We start from the raw sequence: 16393 nt of genomic DNA, 5'->3' as shown, positions 1-16393 counted from the left end.
ATATTTTCGGTTATATCGTTGTTGCACATTCCTTAACCATTGTTCTATAGCGCTCTCAAATTCCATGTAGTGGTTCATTCGGCTCTTGTTTGAATGTTAAGATCTCATCTCGAAGTGTAGCCATGTGCCCGAAAGAGAAAAATTTAGCTATGAACTTGGCCGCCAACTCATCCCAAGTGTGAATTGAATGGTTCGACAAACATTCCAACCAATCTAAAGCTTTTCCTCGTAGAGAGAAGGGACAAAGACTTAGTCTCAATGCATCCTCGGAAACACTAGTTTGCTTGCTACCCCAATATGTATCTACAAAGACCTTCAAATGTTTGTAAGCATTCTAGGTTGGTGCACCGGTGAAAAAAACCCGTTGCTCAAGTAGAGTGAGTATCACGTTGGTGATTTAAAAGTTGCCCGCCCTAATACGGGGATCGACTATTACACTAGCATAACCTTTGTTGGAAAATATCCGGTGTTGAGCCGCTTGTGGTGGAGGTGGGTGTGGAACAGGCAAGTTGTCTTGTGATACCCGGCCTCTCCGATTAGCTTGTTGCACTTGAGGTACCTCGTCGAGTTGTTCCTCCTTGCCGTCCAAGTCCCCCAAAGGTATATTTCCGAGATCATTGTTCGCCATGTTGGTACCTATAATTTCTTAAACAAATTAGTAACACGGAAAGGAAAGAAGATATTCCAAAAACACATTCAAATATACAGCTAACACCGTTAAAGCTCCCCGGCAACAGCGCCAAAAATTGATCCACTCCCAATCCACACACAATAATGAGTGGAAGAGGTAGTTGGAAGAATAATACCCAAATATGAGTCGGGGTCGATTTTCTCAGAGAGCTAAATGTGGTTGTTAGAGTGTACACTTGATGCGTGTAGAAACGATAGCTTAAATACACTTCCAAATAAGTTGGTATTGCAAATTACTTCTATAAACTATACTATTAATGATTAACTAGAGAGATGAAACTATAAATTGACTAATTATTTTTGGTTGTTTTCAAATAGGTAAAAAGCCTAGGGATGTAACCTCCACCTAGGTGTTAGCCTAATGAGTTAATTATGTTAACACTTATTTTAGTGATTGGGGCGTATTATATCTCTCAACTCGTAAGTTACCCACTCAATACCTCTCGGCCATAGAGTGATTTTGCCGAATTTGGCTTTCTCAAGCCCAAATGAGTATCAAACCAAATAGTTGATATGAAAGCTCAAGTCGGGCTCTCCCTATCTCTAGTTCAAACCCTTTAATTAGGTTAATCAAAAGCTTAACTAGCCCAATTGTTTGTTAGCCAAGTTTTCCTACTCTAAGTCTCTCTTTCTCAAGTAAAGACAAAGTCAAAAAGACATGAATCAATATTTGTAACCATTAATTCTAAAATTAAAGCATGAACAAGGCTAAATAACAAACACCCAATCATAAACAAGCATTATATTAACGGAAAATGGCCAAAACTGCCCTCAGACTATTCGATTTGGTACAAATATACCCTCCATCCACCTTTTGAGACAAAAATGCCCCCACGTTTTATTAGTTCCAATTTTAAACCATGACCATTAATTAAATAAACCCACCCTTAATCCATTTTTTTTACCTAATCAAAAAATCCGCCCCAACCTTAAAAAATGGCCAAACTCTTGATTGTCAAAAAAATTAACTTCTCTATCTTTCCAATTCTACCACCATCATAGCTGCCACCATCTCCTTTCCTCCATAGCAACCACATTGCCTCCACATTTTTAGTATAGGGGCAATTTTGGTCCTTTTCCATATTTTTATCATCTATCTTTATTTTACATTTACCATTGGAGCTGTCATTTATCGAAAATGTTCGTCAAAAACCCTAATTTTCACATTCAAATGTCACTTACAATGGTGAATCTTTTTTCCTTTCTCATCACATGAGATAATCAAAGAATCCATTATGAATTCATGGGCTTTAAATTCCAAAATAGTCCAGTTTTTTCTTCACAATATTTGTAAATTTTGCAAACTCTTAATAAGTTGTTAGACCCAAATGGTAATTTATTGTAGAAAATAAAATTTTTATGGACTAGGTACTCCCCCTTGAACAAAATCCAAATTTTACAACAAGAAAAAGGATATCCAATCGAAAAAAATTAAAGATTTTCTAATCGAACCCTTTCGATTAGCATAATATTCTCGTTGTTATTATTCGAAAATGGAGGAATGGAGCAAACATGAGAATCATGGCTGTGGTGGCAGTGTGATTGCTATGGAGGAAAGGGGAGAGGGAGGGGGGGATGGTAGCTATGGTGATGGTAGAGTTAAAAAGATGGAGAAGTTAATTTTTTAACAATCAAGAGTTTGGCCATTTTTTTTTTTTAGGTGTGTCGGATTTTGGGGTTGGGTAAAAAAGGGGTTAAGGGTTGGTTTATTTAATTGGGGTCATAGTTTAAAATTGGACCAATAAAAGATTTTCACATGTAATTTAAATAAATATTTTTTTTTAGTTTGGCATTGACCGTTAGTCATAGGGGCATAAGTGAGCTAGAAAGATAACGGTGGGGGCATTTTTGGCTCAATAGGTGGACGGAGGGCATATTTGTACCAAATCGAATAGTCTGAGGGTAGTTTTAGCCCTTTTCTGTTATATTGATTACCCATAAGGTTTACACACTAGGGTTGGGTCACAACCCTAGTAAATGTCTAGTTACTTATAGTAGAAATTGAAAAAAATAAAGAAGAAATATTAATTAAAGCCATAATATAAAATTAAAATGATAAACTATGGTGTTTTTATCCCAAAATAATCACAAATTACCAAAAATGGTAAACTACAACGGCTACAGCTAAAAAAACTTCAAAACTTGACCTATAAAAATGATTCCCATCGATTTATAGTGGCCCAAAATTTGCAGACAAAAATGCTCTTCAGGAGGTTCTGCGGTTGCACAATTTCATGTGCGGTTCGCACTTTGCTTGAGTCTGCGAGTTGAGAGATTCTGCAGCCGCACAATTTATCTGCGGCTGCACTTTAGCTTTTTCGGCCGCACAATTTCATATGCAGTACGCACTTCAGGCAAGGCTTCAGTCTTGATCGTTTTGCATACTCTCTGAAATTTTTGAATTCTTGTCTGTGCGACCATATTCGTTTTGCACAATTCCATGTGTGTTGATCTTTATGTTGTTGATAATCTGTATCTCGTATTACAGGAGGCCCTGCTCCTGTGGGTTAGTCAACTAGTGGAATCAACTTTGGAAGCTCAACCTTTGTGTCATCATGAACTTCCTCATTTGGGGCTTGAATTTCAGAAGAAACATGCAGGATTTGCGAAGTAGAGAACTTCAATAAGTTGTTCAACTTATTATGTAAACAAAAGACACCACTGTTGAACAAGGATTTTTGAGTATGAGATATTTAAAAAATGGTAAATTCACGTATAAATCCCTCTACCATAGATTGTGAGAAGAGAAAGATTTTACATGCTCATCCTATATGCATATAAAATATAGAGAAAAATAATAAATTATGAATATAGACTTAACTCATAATAAGGATTGAAAAAATAAGGAAACTTTATTGCCTTATGCATCAAACAAACGCCATAATATACAGTTATTTATGGATTTTTTAAAGAATAACAAACAAAAATATATTTATAGATTTACGTATTAATATCAAATATAGATTCAAAAGAAGACTTCCAACACAGGGATTGAGGAGATTAGGAAAGTTTATTTTCTAATGCACTGGCGGCTCAATATACAATTATTAGTTCATATTAGTTGAATAAAATACACCATCTTTGTTCAAGTTTGCCCAATGTCTAAATGTTGTATATTTGCATATATTTTTTTTATTATATCAAACAAAACTTTTACAGACTTACATATTAAAACCAAATATATATAGATGCAAAAGAATAACTTGGAAAAAAAATAAGGATGGAAAAGATTAAAAAAATACATTGATGTTACAATATACAGTAATTAATTTGCATGAGTTGAACATACATAGACCACCATTTTCGATTTGTCTAGTATTCAAGTGTATTTTACAAAACAAAATTATAATATCAAATGAATGTTTATTTACAAATTAACATATCAATATCAAATAAGGGTTTATTTGTAGATTTTCTTATAAGTAGTTTATTTACAGCCACCCTAAATTTAATTAATGGGATATAATTTTCAAAATATAATAAATTATATTCGTGCGCAATACAATTATAGTTATTAGCAAAATTTTGTATTATAAGACATAAATTGTCACGACCCAATTCCTCCTATAGGCCGTGATGGCGCCCAACGTCGTCGCTAGGTAAACCAACGATGAACTAGCCACATATTTATTTCTTTTAATAATTTCAAAGTATTTGATTTTTAATTATTAAGTAAGTAAAAAGTGGAAAATTTAATAAAGTAAAGTGTAAACTAATAAAAGAGCAAATATGATAGAAATAAAAACTCAAAAGTCATAAAGTGTCTACTAGCATGTTCCCAAAATCCGGTGTCACAAGTGTATGAACAACTAGTAAAATATACAAAACACTTAAGCTACTGTCTGAAAGTGAGATAGACAGAAAGTAAATACAAAAGATAGAGACTGTGGGTATTGCAGAACGGACTCAGACAACAGCTCACCATTAAGCCTCAGTGTAACGATCCGACCGGTCGTATTAAACTCTAGCACGTCGTTCGACAGTTTGAGGTATTGAGTAGCTTCACTTCATATTTTATGAATTGTACGTGTGGTCGGGATCGAATTTCAGGAAGTTTAAAGTAGATTCGGGTGGAAAATTCTAATTTTGGAAGCTTTAAGTTGGAAGAATTGACTAAGGTCTGACTCTTGAGTAAACGACTACAAAATCGGGATTTAAATATTCCAATAGGTTTGTACCGTGATTTGTGACTTGTGTGTAAAGTTTGGCGTCATTTCGGAATGTTTTGATATGATTCGGACGCGTTCGTCAAAGTTTGAAAGTTTAAATAAATGTTTCGCCCGTCGATTCATAGCTTTGATGTTGTTTGGTGTGATTTGAGGCATCGAGCAGGTTCTATTATGTTTTGGGACTTGTTGGTGTGATTGGACGAGGCCTCGGGGGCCTCGGGTGTGTTTCGAGATGGTTTCTGGTCATTTCCCCATGTTTTGCTACTGCTGATGCAGGTTTTGGTGTCGTTCATCGCGAACGCGTGGTGGTTATCGCGTTCGCGAAGAAGGATTTTTGGGCAGGTGGAAATTGCTCATCGCTAACGCGACACAGAGGTCGCGAACGCGGAGAAGATCCTGGGGAACTTATGCGAACGCTACAGGGCGGTCGCGAACGCGGAGAAGGATCGAGAGCTGGGCCTGGAGCCGTTTAGCCTTCGCGAATGCGATGCTTCCTATACGAACGCGAAGGGCAGGAGTCAATAGGCTTCATGAACGCGACATGAAGATTGTGAACATGTAGAGTAAATTTGTAGGTAGTGACTTTTTTGCCTTCGCTATCGCGAAGGTACTCTCGTGATCGCGAAGAAGGACGTGCCTGGGCAGATTGTTTTAAATCGGGATTTTTCTCATTTCTCTCTTGGTTTGGGCGATTTTTGGAGAGTTTCAAGGGGAGATTTTCATCATTTATGGCAAAGTAAGTTATTCCCGCATATTGTAAGTTAATTGCACGGATTCTATAAGGATTTGACATGGAAATTTGTGAAAAATTGTGGGATATTGAAAAAAAACCTAGAGTTTGGTATTTTTAGATTTTTACCACGAAATTAGACATGGAATTTGGAATAAATTATATATTTGAGTTCGTAATGTTATGTGCAAAGTTTATATTAAAACATTTTCGGAATGCAGGCACATGGGCCCGAGGGTTGATTTTATTGACTTTTCGAGCGGAGATGAGAATTGTTATAAATTGATTAATTATAAGCATTGGAGTATATTTTGATTGAATTGCATATTGTTTGGCTAGTTTCGGATCGTTTTACTTTGAATTGAAGAGTTAAGAGAGGCGTTGGAGCCGGTTATGGAACTTTGGAGCGAGGTAAGTCTCATGTCTAACCTTGTGAGGGGAAAACTACCCCCTAGGTGATGTAATTGTTATGTGCTACTAGTTGTGGGTGCTATGTACGCACGAGGTGACGAGAGTCCGTACGTAGCTAAAACATGTTTATGTCCAAGTAGACTTAGGACTTTATCATGTAATATTTGAATTATTCGAACTCATTCTGCTGACTTATTTTATTGAATTTATATTTGAAATTGATTTAGATATATATGTACATATTAGGTCGAGCCTTATCACCTTGAGTTGTTGGCGAATTATTTGAGAAACGATAAAAGTTATATTCACCTTGTGATCACGTACTGTATAGTAAGCACGTGTTTCGTAATTCGATAATTTCCTTCATTTACTGTGGAGCAGGTTGAAAGCCTCGGCAGTATAATAGATGCATCTATGGTTTGTGCCGCTCGACTCTCGGTAGTGTACACATTATTCTGGATTGGGTCGAACGACCTCGGCATAATCGTACATTATATCATTGGCAGTTCGAGCATTCACGAGATTATCTTTATATTGATGCCTGTATTTTTATATGGTATTTCTTATCCATTTGATACTGGCTCTTGATACATCTGAGTTGTTGAGGTAGAATACAAGACTGAGAAATTCATATTTTAAAAGAAATATTTGGAAGATTTGGTGACTTACAGATTTACCCCATTATTGCAGTGTACTTCATATCTGCTTATTATTTATTATATTGCTTTATTGGATCTCTAGTAATTATCGATGTCGACCCCTTGTAACTTTATGGTGAGCTACACTCCAGGCTACGTATTGCAGCCCACGGAGTCTTCATCGTACTATTTATTTATCCTGTCCCATTTACATTCTAGACATATGTTGTATTATTATTATACTCCTTTGTAAATACTCATGCACTTGTGACACCGGATTTTGGGGATTCCTACTAGATGTTCATTATTGTAGTTCACGTAATTATTATCATTTCACCTTGTAATTTATACTTTATACGGAAATTGGAAATAAAATCACAGATTTTTCTATGAGTACTAGATTTTACTCTACTTATTAAATGGGATTCATGATTCCAAAGTAATAAAATGAGTAACTAAGTTAATTAATAACCGTTGGCTTTCCTGACAGCGTCGTTAGGCGCCATCATGACCTATAACGGATTTTGGGTCGTGATAGCTTGGTATCAGAGTTCTAGGTTCACTTAGGTCTCACGAGTCATGAGCAAGTCTAGTAGAGTCTTGCGGATCGGTACGGAGATATCTATACTTATCTTCGAGAGGCTACAGGGCAGTTTGAAGCACTTCCCTTCTTGATTCCTCATCGTGCAGTTTGATTCCTTTGAGGCTTATGCCTTTATTTCCTTCCTACACAATCTTACACAACGTGGAGTGCTTGTTATCGATAGGGTATCAAGGAGTTATAGTGGCACTGCAGATGTGGTGCAGAATGTTTCTCCCTGAATATATGATTAAGATGTTATCGCCTTGCGAAAGAATGTTCTATCATTTGAACTCAGGATCTGTATTTCCTATGGTTTTGAGGGTATGCATAGATTGTTATGATGTTCATGCGTTGTTATAGCACAGTGTTGGTATAATGGTAGATTGCTTGTCTATGTGTCGAGGAAGTGAATGACTCGAAAAGAGGATTTCTCAATGCATGGTTTAGGGGTTCGACATGTAATTCCAGTGGAGGAAAGACAATCGGTTTATGGATGTTCAGGCTTTGGTTGATGGAGTGACGAGACTTGATATTTTCGAGCATGGTGGAATTCTCATTTGTGACGTGGTGTTGTCATCCTTATTTGAATGCATTAAGGTTTGCCGGTGTGGTCTTCATGGATTTGCCTTCGGGGCAGGGTGTTGTGAATTGGTGCCTAAGAAGCGGTTGTCTGAGATGGCGATATGTAGCAGTTATCGAATCAGTATTTCTAATGTCGATGGCTCGAGAAATATGATCTTCAAGGAGGCTTAGAGTTGGTAGCAATTTATTATTTCAGGTGCTATAGAGATGGATTTGATTTGAGGCAACATTTGGGTTGCAAATGATGAGGAAGGACATAGTGGGAGATGTCTTGTGGTGGTTGAATTGCTAGCAGGTCAAGTGTGAAAAGCAGAAGTCGAGAAGTTGCTTAAAGGAGATGGTTTAACCAAAGTGGGAGTGGCGGAGTAGCATATGGATTATGCGGTAGGATAGCCATATGCCTTGAGAGAAGTTTAGAGCAATTTGGGAATAAGGGTGGATACTAGGTCTACAAATTTTATTTGGAATGGTGCTACTGTGTTGAGGAAGATTGAATATGACAAAAGAAGTTTGCTTGGAGTGTTTAGGGGTATGAGAGCTTGATTATCGTTGTGGGATACGATGCGACTTCGAATTTGGAATGTATTGTCGGACTTTCAGTTGATGTCAATGGGGAATGAACAGACTTTTATAACTGGTAGACGAACAAGGGCTCAAGAGGGTTTACTGATTTCGTGGTAGTTGTACCCAGTGCATTGTCGTTAGAAGATGTCGGTAGGGAATTCAATAGACGGGTTATCTCCTATGAGCGGGTTAGCGATTGCGTGATTTTGATGGAGTTCTACGGAGAGTTCTACTTACTACCCGACAGAAGGTCGAATAGGTAATTGTGGCTGATAATTCAAAATGTTCATGAAAAGTTTAACAAGAGACTATAAGAAATTTGACGGTTGGCAGGGCGAAATCATGGCAATTGAGAAGGAGGATTCTTTGTATGTTATACATTATGTGATGGTAGCTTAAAGCTAAGTGGGGGAGCCCCCCCGTCTATAATTAGATCGCGTGGTTATCTACTCTTGCGGTTTCTTGTTATCGGTACATTGGTGGATCATTTATGAGTAAGAAAAGAAAATATTAGGGTAATTCGGGCAAAGAACTTGATGAATGTGTGATATATTTTGCCTTGTCGATTCATGTGCGGGTTTGGGGAAGACTCAAATTTTATGCTTCTTGTGGATATGATGTACAAGGAATAGAATTCATCTGATTGCTTCTTTGAGAGTGCTCATATGTTAACTGAGCGTTGGAGTTTGATTATATTCGGGACCAAGTCAGAGTGGGTGACTCTCAATAGTGGTTCTAGTGGGTTCAAGGATGTAGGCACGGTGTCTAAGAATTTTGGGTTCGCTGTGTGGCTGAAGGCCTGGATTTTGTAGTAGAGTGTAAAATAATACTTGGGAAAATTTCTATGTTATCATCGGGTCTGCGGGGTAGTATTGGAGGAATGGGAGAAGTAGCTTCGGATTCGCGGAAGGTCTTGCAGAATGGGTGTACCAGTTGGAGATGTTATTGTGCGCTCGAGGAGGGTATGAAATGGTTCGTGGGTATTGAGACGATGTGCTCTCGTGATTCGGGTCACTCGGGATGAGCGCTGATTGAGTTCGTTATGTTTTGAATGGAACTATTATTATTATTATTTATAAGGCAAGTCAAGAGTAAATTGGACGAAGTTGGGTCAGTTAGTAATGGTTGAATCGGCATGATGGTAGCAATAATCAATTCCTTTGGCGTGTTAAGTTATATATGTGGTTTATGATTGTACGTGCGGGCTTGAAAGCCATCACAATCTGATTGATTTGGGAGGTATTTGATTCAAATGGCCTTGTTTTGTAAGTGGATTTCCGAAAGAGTTATGGCAGTTAGACCACGATTTGAGGTTTGTATTTTTTGTAGTTATGTGAATTCAGTCGCGTGTTACAATGGTTCTTCTGAAATGAGTTAAGTGAAAGGTGTCTAGATGATGAAGGTTTCTTATACTCTCCTGTAATGGCATGGTAAGTGCAACGGGCGGTATGGAAATTTGGAGGTTGAGGACCAAGGTCAAGGTTTGGTGTTAATAAGAATGTCACGAGCTTAGAGGAGCGGGGGGAGATTTAGGATGTTCATAGTATGTTGGCATTATTTTCGGTCAGTCTAAGGATGGTCTATTTGGGGAAGAAGTGTTGGGTATTGAAATGCGGATGCTTGACTAGCACTATAGATGTAGCATGGTCGATGTCCATTGATGTTCAGATTTTACTACCTGGTGCGGAATGTTGTGAGGGTATATCCCACGAGAAGATAGTATAAATATGACGTGTTAGTCATTCGATTGTTAGAGATTTAAATCAGGTATGGAGATTTTGGTACTGTCGCCAATGAGAGAGGTTATGATTGGAGGCGCTCTATTTCTTTGGTTATGGACCGTGTGAGTTTGTTACGGATTTGACGGCTATCCTTCTGTGTCATGAATAGGGTTATTGTGGATCCTTGAAAGGCTATTAACCCTGTATGGGAAAAGCGGAATCAGCTTGAGGTCCGCTAGTAGATTTACATCAGATCAGATGTATTCATTCAGCATAGTATTGTTTTGGAGGAGTCTTCGGGTGTTGGATGTTATTCCTATCGTCAGCTATCTTATGTAATACTATATTATGCTATGTGGGTTGTGAGACGACTTGATTATTCGGACATGTGTTATGATCCCGTGTAGCTTGTGGTGTTATATGAGCAAGATGGCTTTCGAGATGGAGGTCATTTATTGCACCTTAGTCGTGCTTGGGTTTTGTAACGTATGGCTCTATCCGTCTCCCTAGGGATTGTATTTTGCACTTGGCGTGCTTGTGGTCAATATTCGGGCATTTCGTAAGTATAAGCATTACGGCTTGTTGGGTGTTTCCTTACTCATTGTTATGTTGGGATTGGGTGGTACGCCGCCACAGGTATGTTGTGTGGATCGGGTTGCACGCCGCAACAGTGTCATAGTTGGATCGGGTTGAATGCCGCAACAGTGAGATGTGGAGTACGGTTCCCTATATCTATTCTTGTGTATTTTGTTTCTCATTCTCTGAGAAGGGTTCATAACATCTTTTCGGCTATTTTATTCCTTACGCGGCGGGGTAGTTCTTTTCCAGAATTCATTCTTCCTTATGTGTCACATTCCAGTTGTAGCTTGTTGCCGCATTGATGGCGTCATATGAGACCTTGGTCAGTGTTTGAGGTGGCTTATTGCCTGAGCAGCTTGTACTGGGTGAGATGAGGTTATTGGACCTGAAATCAGTGCAATAAGATTCATGTAGGGTATATTAGAGAGAAAATATCGTTAATCGGTTTAGAATGAGGCAATGGTTCTTGTCAGGTGAAGGGACTCCATGATTTATTGATTTGACGTGTGTTCATGAGTTCCTGCACATCTCTTTCATCGTTGCATTATTGTGAGGATTGAAACCAGGCTTATATGGGTTATGAGGTATACTATGGGCGTCAGGTTAGTGAATTTGCAGTTGTTGTGCTTGGAGGGAGTTGCCTTGGGCAAATGAGTTATGCGGTGCGTTGTTTGATGTCAGCATGGGTGCATGATCATGTGTGGGTTCAGCGTGTGGATATTTATACGGTGTTCGTATGTTAGAATCAGGTCTTGTAGAGAAATTCGGAGGTTGGAATTTGGTTCTAAGGCTTATTGACTAAATAAAAGGGAGGATCTTCAGTTTGGCTCGAGCTAATGTGCTCAACTGGGTTGTGGTGGAACGGGTAGGTGCCAAAGGTGTTGAACAGTGATTTTGGGGAAACTTCGGAGCAGTTCTTAGCATGTTAGAGGACGAACATATATTTAAGTGGGGGAGAATGTAATGACCCGATCGATCGTTTTGAGCCCTAGCGCGTCGTTCGACAGTTTGAGGCCTTGAGTAGCTTCACTTCATGTTTTATGACTTGTACGTGTGGTCGGAATCGAATTTTGGGAAGTTCAGAGTAGATTCGGGTGCAAAATTCTAATTTCGGAAGCTTTAAGTTGGAAGAATTGTCTAAAGTCTAACTTTTGAGTAAACGACCTCGGAATCGGGATTTGAAGGTTCCAATAGGTTCGTATCGTGATTTGCAGTGTGTTTCATATCTGTTTATGATTTATTATATTGCTTTATTGGACCTCTAGTAAGTGTTAATGTCGAGCCCTCATCGCTACTTCTCCGGGGTTAGGCTAGATACTTACTGGGTACGCATTAATTTACGTACTCATGCTATACTTCTGTACTAAATGTGCAGGATCTGACAGGTTCAATTGGTGGTTATCTTGGCGCGTAGGTGTAGCTGCTGAGAAGACTTTATGGTGAGCTGCACTCCAGGCTACGTATCGCAGCCTATAGAGTCTCAATCGTACTATTTATTTATCCTATCTCATTTATATTCTAGACAAATGTTGTATTATTATTGTACTCCTTAGTAAATGCCCATGCACTTGTGACACCGGATTTTGGGGGTTCCTACTGGATGTTCATTATTATAGTTCACGTAATTATTATCATTTCACCTTGTAATTTATATTTTATACGGAAATTGAAAAATAAAATCACGAGTTTTTCTACGAGTACCAGATTTTACTCTAATTATTAAATGGGATTCATGATTTCAAAAGTAATAAAATGAGTAACTAAGTTAATTAATCACCGTTGGCTTGCCTGACGGCGGCATTAGGCGCCATCATGACCAATAGCGGATTTTGGCCCGTGACACTCAGGATAATGGGGTGCGCGCCTGAATGGACACCAGATACACCTGCCTCAGATCCTGCACGATTAGTGCAGAAGTGTAGCGGTACATAAATAACATGTACCCAATAAGTATCCATTCTAACCTCGAAGAAGTATTGACGGGTGGTCGACATCGACACTTACTATGGGCCAGCAAATAAAATACAGAAATTCTAAATAGGCATGGAATATGTGAATAATAATAGTAACACAATAGCAAGCAGTGAATAAATAATACTTTAACTGATAGTAAATTCCAAAGTCTCCAACTAACACTTACTAGTTCCAAATCAATTTCTGTCATTAAACAAATTATAACCTCTCAAGTCATAAAATAATATCAAGTGTAATCGGGCTCCGAGTATTATCACGCACGATTTATGCCAAGGTCGTACGGCTCGATCAAAAATATTATGTGCACTGCCGAGGATCGAATGACACGAACCATAGATGCATATATTATATTGTCGAGGCGAACGGCCCGCTTCCATGAGAGTAGAGAAGTTTACCTCGCTCGCGGAAGTACTTGCGATGCGAGAGGACATGGATTTCTCAGAGTTATTATGTATTTCCTCAATTCTTCCCAAAAATAAGAAATCTAAATTTAAAATTTGCAACTTTAAAATCTCTAGCCTCAGCTTTAGTCAAAATAATTAATATGCATAATAAACACAATGGTACAATTAAGGCATGATGTGGATCTAAGACTACCCGGGCATATCATGGAATATAGCTACGCACGGACTCTCGTCGCCTAGTATGTATGTAGCTCCCCACACAAGTAATACACAACAAGATACACCTAAGGGGATGAGTTCCCTTTTACAAGGTGAGGCAAGAGACTTACCTCATCTCAAAGCTCACTTTCCGGCCCACGAATCCACTCTAAAGACTTAACTTGGTGCTGAACAATCCGAAACTAGCCAAATATTATATAAATCAATTAATATATACTCACAAGTTCATAATTTAGATATTAGAGTAATTACCCAACTCAAATTGGAAGATTCTTAAAATTCACTCCCTGGCTCACATGCCTGGATTCTGAAAACTTTCGAAGATAAATGTTACCCATAACCTCACAAATTCAAATATAAAAGTTTCACCCAATTCCATAATCATTTTTATAGTTAAATCTCATTTTTATCAAAACCTAGGTTTTTCAACTAAACCCATAATTTCTACAATTTATGTGTTAAGAATGTACCCAAAAAACATGTATTAAACGCAACTTGTATAGAGATTACTTACCTCAAAGTGATTGGTGAAAATTCCTCTTCAGAGAACTCTACATTCGTCCAAGAAGTGAAAAAAATGAACCAAAATAGCCTAAGTCCCGACATTAAATGAACCTCACTGCTCCAACGATTTTCGCTTATGCGGATCCTGGGCGCACCTGCGACGCCGCACATGCGGAAAACTCCATCGCGGGTGTGGTCCTCGCCCAGCTTGGCCAAGTCCTCTTCTGCGGAGAAGAATGCGTGCATGCACTTTCGCTTCTATGGAGCTAGTCCGCATCTGCGCACACGTGCCTACGGTAGGTTGCCCGCACCTGCGAATCCAGGCCTCCTTGGCCTAGCCCGCACATGTAACCATTTTCCTCGCACTAGCGAGCTCACATGTGCGGTAAGGCCTCTGCTTCTACGACCACTGGACATACCGCTCAAGGCCGCTTTCGCGGTCGATGGGCTGCTTTTGCGAGGTCGCACCTGCGGCCAAAACCTCGCAGGTGCAAACGCACCAGAACTGGAGCACCAGCAGCTCCCCCAAGTCAAATTCCGAGTATGATTTCAATCCGTTTTGCATCCAGGCCCCCCAGGACCCTACCCAATTACACTCACACATCCCGCAACATAATACGGGCCCACTCGTGTGCCCGAAATACCAAAATAACATCTAAAAATACGAATCGGACGCCAAAACGCATGAATCGAATTATTAAACTCAAATATTTCTGGAAACACTCCCGCGCATCCGATTCCTATCAAATCAATTCGGAATGACGCCAAATATCGCGTGCAAATCACGAATCACCACACGGAACTATTCCCAGGCTCAGAATCCCAATCGGACCTCATAAAATAGTAAAAGCACAGACGAAGAGTCTTAATTAGAGGAAAGAGGATCTAGAAAGCAAAACGACCGATCGGGTCCTTACAGAAATTTTTGCACCATCCTTTAAAACTAACACTCCTTAAGATATTTATGATGAAGAATATGAAATAGTATCGAACTGATTTTATAATAATCATTTTTCATTAGAGAATAAAAATCATTTACCCGAACTGACGAACTGATGAATCATTTACCCGAAATAAAAGTTGTGTTTGACTAGAGGGTAATGGACATATTATTATATATACCTAGAGGATCAAAAGATATGTTTTCACAAAAGTGTTTCTCTATTTTATTTCTTATTTTTTCTAAAATAATTAAATTATATAGAATATTTAATTGGTTTTAATTTTTTGACCAGTTATAAATTAATAATAAGGAACAAGGAAAATCAAAGAAGTGCTGGTAAATATTATCGACTTTAGTTATAATTTCGTACTTAATATTTCTCTATTTATATTTTTTATTTTTACCAAGATCTTAAAATATATAGAATTAAGATATTAGCTCATTGAAAATTTAAAAAATCAACTGTAATATCTAACATATAAAATATGAATGGCATTTATCATTATATCTAAAATGTATATTTATGCTAATATATTTATTTTTCATAATTGTATATATATTTACCATTAATAAATTTATTCTAATCTAATTTAAATGATAATTATATTTTAGGAAAAAATAAAAGAAATAGACTAACCTAACGTGAACATGAAAACTTGAAACGAAGTTTTCATCATTATATTCCTAATGTGTACCATAAATTGATATTAACATTATTCTTTTATTTATTGAAAATGTCAAAAAATTTAGGAAAGGTTTAGGACTTCTTATCTATTTCAAATAAGGAAAGATTTGGTAAGCAAAATTTAACTTGATTTTAAAGTCCTAAATATTGGAAAAATAATTTAATTTACAATTTTATACAATATAAAACCGATTTTTAAAGGGTAAAAAGGGCGAACGACATTTCGTTAAGGGATTTTGTGCCATTAATATAGTATATATATATATTCTTTTATTAAAATCTGGCAGTTCTCTTATTAAAATTTGGCTTTAGACCGTTAATTTTGTTTAGCCAGCTTGCATTTGGGTACATGCGGTTCAGTGTCTGTGAGTTTGGCCACTTTCCTTAATGGTTGTAAATAAGAGTCCAAAACCAAAACAATGTATTTTTGGACTCAAAGAACAAAACTATGTGGAAAAAATACATAGTGACCAAAATATATATAGCGTCGTTTTAAAAGACGTTATATCTTAACGGCCTTTTGACCAGTTAAGTATAGCGTCCTTTAGAAGATGCTATATATAGCGTTTTTTTAAAAGACGCTATATGTATTATTGTGGGCCCACAAATAATTTATCTCGGCTTAACTGACATAACAATAATTTAATTGGGTATAGCATCTTAAGCTAAGACGCTATACCTCAAATAATTCACCCCCCATCCCTCTAATTTATCCCCCGGAATGGTTTTTGCCTTATATAAGGACGTTAAGGATTTTGTAAAAATCCATTCAGAATTACTCTAAGTGTTAGTGAAATTTTTGTTTGTTTAGTTGTTTTGCATTTTGTCATAATGTCTGAAGAGCGAAGAATTAGGGATTCATTATATTGGGAGGGGGGAGGAGGGGAGTGAAGTTATGGTGGTGAATAACTCAATAAGCTATAGTTTATCTCTACAGTCTCATGTTAAGTTGTCACTTACAATGGAGTACGATACATTGGTATCATTGTTATGTAAA

The sequence above is a fragment of the Nicotiana tomentosiformis genome, chromosome 11 (genome assembly GCF_000390325.3).
Source record: "Nicotiana tomentosiformis chromosome 11, ASM39032v3, whole genome shotgun sequence".
Classification (NCBI taxonomy): Eukaryota; Viridiplantae; Streptophyta; class Magnoliopsida; order Solanales; family Solanaceae; genus Nicotiana; species Nicotiana tomentosiformis.
The sequence above is the reverse complement of the archived record's forward strand: the minus strand, read 5'-3'. Positions refer to the sequence as shown.